General features: G+C 39.8%; 1 long non-coding RNA gene across 1 annotated transcript; it reads left to right on the top strand.

Annotated features, from left to right (window-relative positions):
• The first annotated feature begins 585 nt into the window (after positions 1 to 585).
• LOC136301632 (uncharacterized) lies at positions 586 to 6,826 on the top strand. The gene is made up of 4 exons (XR_010723919.1): positions 586 to 754; positions 847 to 906; positions 3,915 to 3,994; positions 6,349 to 6,826. It is a non-coding gene; the product is annotated as an uncharacterized lncRNA (long non-coding RNA).
• Positions 6,827 to 12,387: the final 5,561 nt, after the last annotated feature.

The following is a 12,387-nucleotide window of genomic DNA, read 5'->3' as shown; positions in this document are numbered from 1 at the left end:
TGTGTTTGTGTGATCTGGAAATAACAGGCAAAGAGCTTGTAAAAAAAGGTGTTACAGCACACTACCATGCTGCCCACACTGGCATTGCTTTTGTGAAGAAGGCCTAGATAGACAAATGCCTGCTTCTGTGATTTTTTGGCAGTAAGAATTGTATTTTTGTCATTTCATATTCATATATTTGATTCTGACTCGCATTTTGAACTTATACACAGGCAAAGATACGGGTTCATTTTATTCATGGGAATGGGAACTTTCTATGTCCTTATCCCCCAAGAAATCTCCTGAAATAATGGAGTCACTGGGTTTCAAAAGAAACATTGAGCACTTCATGAGCTAAATATGCCACTATTAGAAAGAAAGAAAGAAAAAGAAAATAAAATGGAAGCTTATTTGCATCTGATTTACATTATCCTGTGAGCATTGATTTCATTTTTATTTCATTCCTCTTAATACTATTCATATTGCAGACTGCAACCTTGCTGCAAATTTACAGCTGAGTTTCATTGTTCATTTAATCATCTCAGGTGTTACTGAAATAGGGAACACTGGTGCTTGAAAGATTTCCCCTGAGGTTCAAGGGAGCTGCCTGTATCCTGAGGCTGGAGGAGGGGGCCTGCAGATACGTTCTGGCAGTTGCTGCTCTGAATTTTGATGATCGTCTGTTGAAAAATTGCATGGGCCATCCTGTGTCAAGACAATCATTGCTGTCTCCTCCTTTTAGTCAGCAATTTGTATCTTTAAGCTTACTACTTAGGTTATGCCTTTTTCTCCTCCATCCCTAACCCCTTGCTTCAGCTTAAATATTTGCAATAACTCACATTTCCCTCTCCCTCATTCCTCTTGCAGGCAGGAACAAACACAGTGTCAAGACTATGCAGATGTGTTTTAACCCAGTAGAATATTTCGGTGAGTCTGATGGTGAGTTATGAAATCTTTGTGGTTAGCTCACAACACAAGAGGATTCTTTGATAAACACAAGTAATTGGAGTTTACCATGAAGGTATCTTCGTCAGGGAATGTTTTTCTTTCTGTTTCCTGCAGCTTTGCTTTCCCTGGTTCAGAGAGTCAAAAAGTTAACAGCCTTGGGCAATAGGCAGTACTATCCATGATTTGAAATTCTCTTTTAAATAATATTTCATATTGTTTACCTAAAGTCTACTGTGTCTGCAAGCAAATCCTCCTATAAAACTATTTACCATTGAATATTTGCTGAAAGCAAACACAAAAGCATCATCAGGTTCTAAGTTATTACATTTAAAAATTTAAACAACTAAGAGTTTAAAATATTTTGAAATCTTTGTTTAGCTGTAGTCTGTTTCTATTAACATAGGCTTACAAGAATCTTGTGGCTGGGATCTCTGATGTTTCCTTCTGAATTTTTCATATTAAGTTTTGTTCCTGATTTTTAGAGAGGCAAAATTGTGATGGCATTATAATGAACAAATGAATGAACATATAAAAATCTAAAAATTTCCCCTTGGGCAACAAATTTGCTCATATTAATGCTGGAAGAGAGGGTTAAGTGCTATGTGACAGAAACTGCTATAGCTGTAGCAAAAAGAGCTACTCATTTTGATCAACAGCAAAACGTTTGCCTTTGATTCTCCAGTCCCAGTTGGAGCAGCAACCTTTCCCCTATAATTAATTTTTGTGTGCTGCAGTCCATTAGAGAAGAGAGTGACAGCCTCTGGACACAGATTACTGTCTTAGGTATGGTCCAAAGGAACATTATGGTCTTAATTAAAGGTGGCTCAATATGTCAGCCATTGCAATAGTTTGGGCATTTTAAATACTGTGTCAGTATCTAACCACCTTAAAAGAATTCTAGTAGCAAGCAAACTAAGTAATTTAAAGGCAGCTCATGTTCTCTGTAAGTTTTGCAGGACTGCTATTGGGAATACTTGATAATTTATGAAGGCTTACACCACCAAATTAATTACATTTTCCTGATGCCACATGTCTTTTTCATACAAGCTAGCTCTGAATTATAAGTAACAATATTGTCCTTGTTCATTCCTTCAGTACGGGAGGCAGCTTACTAATAACACCGGTAGAATTCAGTTGCTGTATTTTAGAAGTGTCATTTATTAAACACTGCTTCACTTAAGGTGGTATATGCTCCTCTAATACCGACCCTGATTTCTGCTGTGTGTATTACCGCATCTCAGTTCTGAGCCATTGGCATGGGCTTCATTTGGGAGCATTTTTTATAGCTCAAAAAAAAAAAGTTCTGAGGAAATGACCAATGCAGAGACTTGCTGTGATATGCAGGAGGTACAATGCCATGCATTCTACTGTTTTGTGTGGGAATGAGGTTATGCTGCAAACCATTGTTCTGACAAACAAAATAACCTTGGAGTCCTTACAATAGGCAACTCATTATCAGTGAATTTCTTCTGAGGTCCTGCAATCTTGAATTGTGCTTGGGTTTTGCATAGCAGATACTTCTTAGAAAGCCTGACAAACTCTACTGATGTGATTGGCTTAGAAAAAAATGAATGCTTTCAATTTTCTTTAAATTAAAATAAAATCAATTTGAATAGATAGTATATGAATATAGCTAACCCCTGAACTTCAATCAGCAAGGAGGGAAATAAATGGACCTTCTATTTCCTTTAATAAGATTTTAGAATATTGAAGCTTTCTTTTGTGCCTCTTCCTTTTTTTTTTCTCTGATTTGTATCAAGATGATAGAAGAGCATCTAGGGCTGCTTTTGGAATAATTTCAAGTCAGTGATTTGTACAATGAAACAATTTTTTCCATGATTTGCTATTACGTGAAATAAGAATTAGAGTGGAGATGAAATTCCAAGAGGAGAATTTTTCACAGGAAATCTCACTTTTTTGCAATTCCTTTAAATACCAAAGTTTGATCTGTGAAAGAAGCATGCTGTTGTGAAATTTCATGACTCTAAGTGGGATTGGGGTGAAAAGACCCTCTTTCACCTCAGTTATTGTAAAATGCAAATGAGAAAACCCCAGAAGGTACTGTGAAAGCAGTACATATAGATGTGCCCTATTTGGAACTTGGAACATGCAAGAGGATCTTGCATCCCCTTCCTAGGAAGGAGTGAAAATGTTATTGGAGAATGACACTACAGTATCAGTGCAGCAGGTATAACTTTGGAGCTCAGAATTGTCCAGCACTTAGGCTTAACACTTTTTCCAGTGAAGTCTTCTGTTCCAGTATTTTTCTTTCTGATTATGGAGCATTGTGAAGCCACGCTTTACTTTTCAGCCATATCAGTCACACGTGTCTTAAAGGTCAGCTTCCAAACATTACTGATTCTGCAGAGAAGATCTTACTGAAGTAACAGTGAATTATGTTTTCTGCTGCATTTAGTTTTCAGCTCTGAATAATGTTTGGTCATCTTCACATTATGTTAAGTACAATGGATGTTGAAGGCCTTCCAGGTAGTGACATCTGGTTGTGCTACTTTACAGTACAAAAATTGCCTCAAGGAACTAAGCCTCAAGTAGTTCAGCATCTGTTTCAGGTTGTTTCAAGAGATGGTACACTCCTTGTAAGCTTGCCCATGAAGAATTCTTACATGAGCTTTGATAGCAGAAACTTTTTTTTTTTGCTTTTTCTGCAGCGTGCAGTTAGAGGTTTACTTTGATAATAAGTATTTTTTGTGCTCTGAAATTTAAATCAATTTGGAAGAGGCTGGTGAAAACATGTGTTAATTGAGCATCAAAAATGCTATAAATACTTGCAAGGGCAAAGGTATATTAAATAGCCCTTCACACAGCCAGGACTTTTTAACTGGAATGGTACTGATCATGTTTTGTCCCCACCTCTGCTCAAGAGTAGAGGAAATACAGGTCTTTGTCAGTCCATTTAGAAGCTTGCCACCTATTCTCACCCTCTGTCTTCTGATAGCACTAATGTGCTTTAATTTCTCTTTACTCAGAGTAAAATTCTCTGTACCAGTTGCACAGCAGGCAGTAAATCAAACCTTCTTAGAAGACATTTGGATTTCCGACCAAAAAGGTAATTCTCCATCTATCACTCTGTCTTGAACCAATCCTTCCTGAGTTTGCATACTCCAGATTGATTTATTTTGAACAAGACCTGAAATCTAGCAAATACGAAAGAACGTCAGTTAAATCGTATTGTAACTTCTGGTGTACAAATAGAAATTGTCAAATAATGGCTGCCCTGGGTCAGGCCATATTAACTGGGAACCACAAGATGGTGCTGTCATAACTGACCTGTTTAGTTTAGCTTGGCTCAGCAAACAAGAAAACACTTTGCCATCCTCTCCTAAAGAGGCAACAAGAAATGACTCACCATGAATCATTCACTCTGTTGTTCCCCAACACATTTACAACAATATGCCGTTTGTTTTCAAGGTGTCAGGATGACACTTTGTCAGATGAGCTACATCCTCTCATTGTGTCTCCTTCAGCACCTCCAGTGGTTGGGCAACTTCACCTACCAGGAGATTCTTTAAAAGATATAGTTACATTCCAAGCAATTTTCTGACACAGTGCTTAGGAAGGAATAATGTGAGATCCCTCATGATGGCATATCCAGACCCAGCAGTGCAGCCAGACCTGTGCATATCACAGAAGCTGACCCCTGACTTTAATATGTGAAACATCCCACACTTACAATAATTTGAAAGGGAGGGCCAGAATGTCTAGGTGTTTGCCAGCCACATCAGGATGTGCATAATTGTCTCAGCCCTATGCTTAGTCGTTGTAGTCTTCCTCAGAGCCACATAGTATTTGGGGTCCAGAGCTGATCCTCAAGAAAACAGTCACAGGCATTGTATCAGATATCTCCAAGGATTATCATACAGGTCTTCTGCTGAATCTTGCTGGGAAGCCCAGAAGGTAATTACCTGTCCCCATGCTGAGTTTCTGTTCCTCCAGCTGCTTCTGTCCCCTGGGTGCAACGATAAATATGTGCTGGCCCACAGGAGCAGAAAGCTGCTGTGCTGATTTAAAAATCTGCACTGTTCCCCCATGCCAGTTGTTTTCTGCCAGGACTGCTGTGGTACAGTGGAAGGGAGCATGTGCCTGAGCCTCAGGGCCAAGGTTCCTGCAGCTGGCACTCTGACTGCACTGTGGCTGAGGATGGTGGCACACACTTCCACCAGCTCTGCTGTGGGGTGGTAACGGCTGGCAGATGACTGTAAGCTTCTAGAAGCTTTAAAATGTCCCAGAAAATTCCCCATGGGTTTTTTGTCAGTCTTTGCATTGTACTGCCCTCATTAATTTCCATGTATTACTTGTCTAAGTGAAACTGCTGAATGAAGGGGACGTCTTCTGTGAAAAAACAGACATGAAAAAGGTGCAGGATCGCCTTAGACTCATGATAATTATTGTTGTTAGAGTGAGTTACTCAATAAATAGCCTGTTGACTGCAATGAAGGAGGAGCTTAGAATAAACTGTTCCAAGAAGTAGCACTGATATGTCCATATCAACGGTGAAGGAATCAGGAGGGATGCATAAGGAAAGTCAAATCTTTTCCTGGAGCTAATATGGAGTTGCTTTGAGCACACCCACACACATGCACAGTAGTGCACAATCTTTATTTATTGCATTCTCACCAAGGAGTACTTCTAGAATGTTATGAGAGACAGATCTAGAAACATATGATTTATCTGGAAGCAGAATGAATTTGATGTGTTAAGTAGTTTGGATTTGAATGAAGATGTTCTTTTTTTCACACACCAAAGACTGGTATTGATTTGATGCATATACGTAATAAGCTTCTTCACAGCTGTTTAAACTGTGCCCTCTACAAACTTCCATGAATATTTAGATTTATGTTGCCTTTCTCATCACATAAGTGCTATTAAGATGATTTTTGATACCCAGGGAAGTGGTTTGGTTTTGCTGGGTCTGAATGAATCGTGTTTTAGAACTCCTTTGAGTGGGAACAATCTTGTTTTAAAGTGTCATGTGTGATCTGAGCTTTAGAGAGATGCTGGAATGGACATGGAGGTATTAAGCAGTTTGGTAATGCCTTTGTGATAAAACAGAAAGGCAGCATTTTGGCCTTCTAGAATCTGAGGTTGCTTTTTAAATTCTGTTGATGTGTCATAGTTTATTACTGGCTACCCCATACACAGCATACTTCTCACATGGCTTGCACAGAAGAATTTTAAGAATGAATGAGCATTTCATCAAGCCTGTTGTGTAAAAAAAATTATCTCATTACCTTTAAACTCCATACTAATGTTGAGGTGACCATGCACAAGTAGCTGATTGTACCAAAGCTTTTTACAACTCCTTCCTAAAAAATAAAAGCTGCCACTCCATTTGTTGTGTTCTTTAACTGTACTACTTCATGCTCTTTTCTGTAACAATTTTTCTTTACACTTTATTTTCAGTTTATCTAGAAGACCACTGGCAATGGGCAGCACAAGTAATTTAAGTTCCTTTACAGTTCTACCACATCTATTGTCAACAGGAAAGAAGCATTTGAGAAAAAACGTGAAAGTTGGTGCCAGTGGTTTTCCTCATAAGACTCCATCATGAGTAGTTTTGCTGAGAACTGCCTGACAGACTTTCTAAAGATTTGTCCTTTATTAATATTTCTGGTTTCTGGACTGTGGGCAGTTATGAAGAGGTCAGTGATCTCCCCTCCATCAGACAGTGTATGGACCTCTTAGGCTCAGGATGAGCAGTTGGGTTTTCCTCCTTGAAAAGATGGGTGAAGAAGAAAGTCAGATCTGGTCCTGCAGGTTAATTGGTGGAGCAGTCCCAGAGGCAAAAGCACAGAGGTGTCACAATCTCACAGCATTGCTCTTGGAACCATAGGAGGCCACTCTCTTCTGAGTGCCTGCTGATGTGCCTCAGTATCCTCCCTATTGCAGCACCATCACTCAGAGTATTTGAACTTGTACATCTTCAGTGTGATACCTTTGTAAAGTAATAATCTGTGCTTTCAAATGTTCACTCATTATCAGCTGAGCACTCTGACAGAGCCAGCATCCTTTGGCTGGGAGTAATGAATGTGACATTTGGGCATTCCCATGGGATGGGTGACCAGGTTATCCTGCGCTTGGCACCACAGTGCAACATGTGGCTTTTGGGTTGGTGAAGAAGTGCCTATGCTTGGAGATCTTCTGAATCTTTCTCTGCCATGCTTTTCCTGCCCCTCTGCCAGGCAGCCTGCATATGCTGGAATAAGTAGGTGGGAAGAAGATCCCCTTCCAGCGAGGTCCTGTTTATGTGCTGGGGAAAATCCACCTCCAGTGTTAGCCATTGATGAAGAGCGTGGTCATTTCAGAGTTACTTCTTATAGATTGATTTCTGGTGGATTCTGCACTGTAGAAATCCTCTGTTCTGAGTCTCTCACCTTTGCTTCTCATCTGCGTTTGGACAGAGAAGGATTTCTTTCTCCTGCTGGCTGGAGGAGGTGAAGTCAGAAGGAGAAAGAGCTTGGGTGGCCGAGTCACAGGTGGCAAAGGAGCTGGGGAGGGTCTCCAGATGGCTGACGTAAGGGTTTATAAAGTGATGAGGACCCAACCCGCAAAGTTCCTTTAAACCCAAATGTTTGTATGTGTTACCGAGCCAGCATGTAAAACTATATAAACATTTTCACATGTTGAACTACAGATTAACTGTGGCGCTTATGATGATAATTAAAACCACAAACACAACATATTGTGAAAAATTCCACATGCACATTCAAGTTCCAGTCTTGCAGTCATGGAAAGGCATTACTGAGTTTCTCTTGAAAGTTATTCTTTGTATTCAGCAAATCTTAGGTGTGATAGATAAGAATTGTTATGAAGTTATAAGTTGTTGGTTATAGAGTTGTAATGTTTTGTTAAATTTAGTTCAAGAGTTATAATGCTGTTTGGCAGTTTTGTCCACTCTGTATCCCTTACCCCAAAATCCCACTTACCTGATTCCGTCGCCTTTCCATCGAGTCAAGCCGTTGCTGCTCCCTGGCATCACTGCTCTCCATTTCTGCCTGCTGCTTTGCCTGCCTGCACCCTACCTGCACCCAGCCTGTCCCATTGGCTTGTTCCCTGCTTGCTCCACTTCCTGACAGATCCTCTTCCTACTTCCTGCTGACAACCGGCCTGTCAGTCAGGCTGCTGCTGCCACCCTTATGGGAATTAAAAGAGCCCAGCTGCATGATGGGACCATAGCAACACCAAGAGCCCCTGGCCAAAACGAGCCAACTCAAAGTTTAAATCTGCCAAGGACAGCACTAGACTGACCATACACAAGGGTATTTATGCCAAGGGTTTTCATAAGCTTTTATATCTCACCATAACTTACAAAGTACTTAAAGAGCAAGACACCCCTGGACTCCAGGAGCCAAGAACAGTTCTTTGGAACGCCCGCGAGGCAAGAACTCCCACTTTGCAGCACAGGCAGCAAAGTGGATTGCACCTCCTCCTCAGCGGTGTGGACGAAAGGGAGCAGCAGCGGCGTAGGCCACCCCTCGAGACCCCTGGTTATTAATAAAGGCATTTAAAGGAGGAAACTGTGTCTCCTGCCATTTGTAACATTAGGTGAAGCTGAAGGTCTTGCAGGATTGAACAACACTTCTTGTAGAATTTGGAGAAGGACTTTCATTATTTCTGCAGGTATTGTTCAGATCAGATTTTTTTTTTTTTTTTGTATACTTTAAGTGAAAGAAACTTACATAGGAGTTTGGTGTGATCCATATATAGTATTTCAGATCAAATGCTTAGACAGGAAACTTTAATTCTTGACTATTTCAAGCCATTAAGAGGAATGTAAATCTGCAGGGGCAGAGGAAAAATGTGATTTCAAAAGTATGTTTTATATCAGGCTTGTAACTCTATTTAGTTAATGCTTGCAACAGCAAGGCAAATGTTTCTGAAAGTTGATTTAACTATCTTCCTTTGAGGGTGGTTTGTTTCCTGTGCCACGGACTTTTCTGTGCAATGCTGAGTCTACAACTGGCTGTCAGAGCTGAGTGAGCCACGACATCTACTTGGGCTATGGTGTTCCTTGATGAAACACCAATTACTCTGAAATGTAATAGCCACATCAGCAGCTGAAGAAAATAAAACTGGACCATGAATAATTACTTTTGTACATATATTTTTTATTTTTTTAACTAGTCTCATAAATTTTTCAAAGTTTGAGATGTGTTTTTGAATGTTGGTGGTGAGACTAGAAATGAGACAAGCAGGAGTATCCTCTCCAAAGTAGCAGAGAGGCTAAGACACAGAGGTCATGACTCCTACCAGCAGAATAGAGAGAGAAACTGCCTGATGTATGTAAAAATATTACCTCGTTTGCTCAAATTGCAACTAAAAATGAATCTTTTGATTCCTCCAGCCTCATCAAAGTTCTTGTATTCCAGTGTGATCCTGCAGCGATCTATTTCACTGATATCTCTATTTCTGATTTTGTGCCTAATTCTCCACTGAAGTTGTGCCTGGACAGTGCAAAGTGGCACTGTAAGAGAAAAACTAAGACCTGCTCCAAGCAAGCAATCTCCATTGCACAGCATAGCAATGTGTTGTCAAAACTGTTGACAGTATGGGGGATGCCATTATATCGGCACAGTGCGGATGGGGCTATTTCAGGGATCTTTCCACCAAGAAGTAGAGATCTACCTAAACTACAGTAGTAGCAGCCCAAACAAGCAGTAGCAAAAGTTTAATGACACAGGGAAACTAGTAAAAATACCAAAGTTGGTAGGTTTTTATCAACAATCAGAAATGTTCAAAATTAGATATATTGAATAAATAGAAAGAATGACTTAAAATGTCATAGGTCATGTTTAAGATTGAAACAGAACCTAGGGTATTTCAAGAGGCAAATGCTTAAATATTTCTTTGTTTGTTTTAAAAAATGAGCCCTTTACCTGCTATATAATGTCTTGTCAAAATTGTTAATCCTATTTTAAATTGTTTCATGCAGTGTTTTCTTCTCGGTTGAATTTCTGAAAATTTTTAATTTTTTTTTCATTTTAGGTTCTCCAGTAAAAAAAAAAGTCATCAAAAATGAGTAAAGCTGTATTTCTTCCCATTGCAAGATTTTTTTTCACACAAAAGTTAATATTTAAAGAAATTGACAGCAGTTTTTGTGAAATAATTACACTTCAGGGAAAAAAAATCCTTAAAAAAAAGAAGTGATGTTAAATTCTGAGCAGCTGCAATCCAAAACACCTTGGAGAGTGTTGAGAAATTATAGCTACAGAATCAGCAAAACACAGGTGTAAAGGCTCCCTCTGTGGAGCACAACTAACTGTGATGTTTGCTGTGTATTTGCATTTATTGGGATGTTGTCTTGGGAAGTCTTGCTGGCAATCTTTTCTCGGAACCTGAATTCGGAGTGAGAGAAACATCATACTGGGCTGTTCAGCTTGAACCTTGCACTAAGCCTGCCCTGACACATACTGTTATTATTGCTATTATTTTTAGGTCTGGGTTCTGGGGTTTTTTTGCTCTGCATTAATGCAACTAAGATCATAACAGCAGCATATGCACAACAAAGCTGCTAACCAAGGAAATATCCGGCTTACAGCACTTCTTTGCACCACAGTTGCTTATCAATGAAGCGTGTATATAGCCTAATTAACATAACTGGAATGACTATAATTATGCTATCATTTTGTTTACTTTAGCACATTCTGTTGAGGTATTTGGGTAGCAATATTTGTTATTGAAATATTCCCCCTTGCTACACGCAGGCTGTTTAATTTTCCTGTTAGTCTATTTTATTTATAGTGTGATTTAGTTGCTTAAAAGTGAGGAAAGTGTTAAAGTCCACAAACTCTTGGCTTGCACGGTCTTCTCTACTTTGGATCTTGGACACAATCTGATAAAACTTTGAGTAGTTCTCAATCATGCAAGTAAGGCAGCCCTGTTATAATTAATGTCACTATTGTCTTAAATAAGGCTTTGGAGGATAGAAGACTGAAAATAAAAAATAATCAAGAACATGCACAGCTAAAAGCCTTTCAGGCTCCCATTTGAGAAAGTGCAATGCAAGTGAAGTTGTTCGTTTGGGATATCATTGCCTGACAAAGACAATGGGGAAAAATTGTATAAAACCTTTCTTTTGCCAAGGCTTGGACTGCCCTACTGAGATGAAGTTGTTTCCCCTTTTGATAAAAATAAGATGTCACTCCCAGAAATGTTTCCAAAGAGAGTTCCTAGTGCAGCATGGTGGTGGTTGCTTCAGCTTTTGTATAGCCCATATGGACATCTGCATCTTCATGGCTTCAGCAGCAGTGTCACTAGTGCATCTTTGCTGTGCTGTGGTGTGACTGCACTCAGGAGAAGCAATCACAGCACATTCTTATCCCTCATGCCCTTGTCTAGGGCAGAAGGAGAAGGGAAGGGCACATAGGACATCAGTCCTTGCTGACAGGCATTTCTGGAGGTCTGGGACGGTAAAAATCCTTGTGATGCTGCTGCCTTGAACTTTTCTCAGCCTCATGCACCCACAGCACAGGAACACAAAGCCCTTCACTGGCACTCACTGGCAGAAGTGGTGCACAACCAGCTCACCCAGCAGAGACCTGGATTACCAGCTCTCTTGCATTTCACCAGGGCTAATGCCTCCCACTTTCTGATGGTGCACAGAACATTAATAACATAAGTCATGTTTGTACAGACCTATGATTTCCATAATTAGGAATGTGAAGAGTGTATTTTAAGGTAAGGATGTATAAATTAACCCAGATGTACTGAGTGTGTTGGAAGTTTAACGCACCTTTGGGTGTAGTCCTGGGCCTTTCTTGACATTAAAGGAATAACAAAGGTTCTCTCATGTCTCTTGCTGAGCTTGCTGGTCAGCTGGAAATCTCCTTTTTTTTTGTGCTTTTGATGGAACCAAACTGTTCATGGTAGTGTTTTCATTGGGAGAGTACCTCCTGTGTGCAAGCTGTCATATTTACAGTCACTTCCAATTGGGAGCAACTTTACTTCTCAAGTTGACACATCCCACAGATGAAGTGCCTGCAGCATGTGGCAGGTCAGAGGGGTCCAACTCTTCCCAGGGATCTTCTGATGAAAACTGGATGGTCTGAAATCTTTTCTCCCCTTTTCCTACCAGCGCACTTACACAAAGACGGTATAGACGTCTAATTTAAATGCACCAAGTATGAAAACATGGAGGGAATTGACTCCAATTTTTTTTCCCTGATAATTGCAATCACATCACAATCAAAAGAAGAGGAATAAATGAAGAAGCAGCACATTTCAAGCCCACTGCTAAAGAAGTCTCACAGTGGCTTTCCTGTTCCTCCATATTTCTTTACCATTCTTGATAAGGAACCATATATAAATGAATAATGCTTACAAGCAAGATCTCTCTTAGAGTTATATCAAGTATTCCTAATAAAAGCTCAATATGTGGAACTTAGTAATCTACCAGATGTTTTTATTTACCAGTTCTTATTTTTTATATAAAATTGCTCATCT

The sequence above is a fragment of the Chamaea fasciata genome, unplaced genomic scaffold, assembly GCF_029207755.1.
Source record: "Chamaea fasciata isolate MVZ Bird 193981 ecotype frontalis unplaced genomic scaffold, bChaFas1.0.hap1 SCAF_1, whole genome shotgun sequence".
In the NCBI taxonomy this organism is placed as follows: Eukaryota; Metazoa; Chordata; class Aves; order Passeriformes; family Sylviidae; genus Chamaea; species Chamaea fasciata.
This window is presented reverse-complemented; position numbering and strand designations above follow the sequence as displayed.